The sequence below is a fragment of the Octopus bimaculoides genome, chromosome 17, assembly GCF_001194135.2.
Source record: "Octopus bimaculoides isolate UCB-OBI-ISO-001 chromosome 17, ASM119413v2, whole genome shotgun sequence".
Lineage (NCBI taxonomy): Eukaryota > Metazoa > Mollusca > Cephalopoda > Octopoda > Octopodidae > Octopus > Octopus bimaculoides.
Window position 1 is genome coordinate 17,726,097 of NC_068997.1, and position 2,192 is coordinate 17,728,288.

Genomic DNA, 2,192 nt, shown 5'->3' on the forward strand with positions numbered 1-2,192 from the left:
AAAGCAAAGTCGACATCGGTGGAATTTGAACTCAGAACATAAAGACAGACGAAATAACGCTAAGCATTTCGCCCGGCGTGCTAACGTTTCTTATTTCTTTACTACCCACAAGGGGCTACACACAGAGGGGACAAACAAGGACATCGACCCCAGTGCGTAACTGGTACTTAATTTATCGACCCCGAAAGAATGAAAGGCAAAGTCGACATCGACGGAATAATTTGAACTCAGAACGTAGTGGCAGACGAAATACCGCTAACCATTTCGCCCGGCGTGCTAACGCTTCTGCCAACTCGCCACCTTTTCTTTTTTTTTAATGTTTACAGCACCTAGGTTTCCCAAGCGGTCACCCATCTAAGTACTAACTAGGCTCAACTTTGCTTAACTTCGGTGATCGGACGAGAACCGATGTTTTCAAAGTGATACGGCGTGCTAACGTTTCTGCCAGCTCGCCGCCTCCATGTAGTAATATTAATTTAGTAATGGCCTATGTCAATTCTGGCCGAAATTCATCTATCTCTCTAATTATCTAACTAGAGAGAGATAGATAGATAGGGAGAGAGTGAGAGAGAGAGAGACAGAGAGAGACAGACAGACAGACAGACAGACAGGTAGATAGATAGATAGACATAGATATATGTCTCTATTCATATCTATATATATGTGTATGTGTCAGCATTTGTGTTTTATGAGAGCGGTGAGCTGGCAGAAACGTTGGCACGCCGGGTGTAATGTTTAGCGGTATTTCGTCAGTCTTTACGTTCTGAGTTCAAATTTCGCCCAGGTCGACTTTGTCTTTCATCCTTTCGAGGTCGATAAATTAAGTACCAGTTATGTGCTGGAGTCGATCTAATCGACTGGCACCCAACCCCAAACATTTCGAGCCTTGTGCCGAGAGTAGAAAAGGGTATTTGAGATTTATGTGTAAAATTTGTTATTTTTTATGTGGAAAATTTGTTATTTTTTATGTGGAAAATTTGTTTATGTCACACAAATAGAAAGAAACAGAAAGAGGGAGAGAGATTATTACAAAATATGTATGTATCACAGATTATGCGTGCAAGTGTGTTTGTTTGTATGCGTCTGCGTGTGTGTGTGTGTATGTTTGTGTTACTGCGTGCATGTGAATGTATGCGTGCGCGGAGTGTGTGTGCGTGCGTGTGTGAGTTCTAGAAAGCGATAGATACAGAAAACAGTAAGCGAAGGGATGCACTGCTGGAGCCGTAAATTTACACCTAAAAACCTCACACCAGTTTCTGACACCACTAACCTCTACCCGTTCACTCAACCATTTCTAATATTTATTTGTATTTTTAAGTTCAATAAATGTTTTTCATTAATTTTTTTTTAATACTCACACACATACACACTCATAAAAAAATATAAACATACATATATATATATATATATACATATATACATATATATGTATGTAGAATCAAATATATGTATATGTGCATATATACATGTATGTATATACATATGTATATAGACATATATATATTTATGTATATATATATATATATATATATATATATATATATAGAGAGAGAGAGAGAGAGAGAGAGAGAGAGACAGAGAGAGACAATATATATATATATATATATATATGCTCACATACGTACACAAACACCTAGATGCACACAAACGCACACACTCGTACACACAGACGTACATGAATGCACGCACTTAGAAATACAAACATACACACGATCCTTTATTTTTTTATATACACAGAGCAGAAACAGGGAAGAAAAAAAAAATTGCGTGTCAGGGAGCGGATTTGCGTTTCTGATTTAATGAATGTCGTGAGTGATTTGTTGAGAATGTCATAATGGTTAAAAATGAAATGAAAATGAAAAGAAAAGAAAAAAAGGAGTAATCTAAGATCACGGTCAGAGTGAATATAAAGTTAAAAGCAATTAAGATACAGAGTGGTGATGATGATGAGGATGAGGATGATGATGAGGATAATGATGATGATGATGATGATGATGACAATGATGAGTAGGAAGGGGAGGAAGACGATGACGATATCGTCGACGACGCTGATGAGGGTAATGATGATGAGGAAGAGCAGGAGGAGGAGTGGAGGAGAGGAGGAGAGGAGGAGATGAGGAGAGGAGGAGTGGAGGAGAGGAGGAGAACGAACGGGAAAGGATGAAAACGATGATGGTGATGACAATGATGAA

The 2,192-nt window shown here is 38.4% G+C and overlaps 1 pseudogene; it reads right to left on the reverse strand.

The window, feature by feature from the left end:
- Positions 1–317: 317 nt before the first annotated feature.
- On the reverse strand, positions 318–437 carry LOC128249727 (5S ribosomal RNA; annotated as a pseudogene).
- Positions 438–2,192: the final 1,755 nt, after the last annotated feature.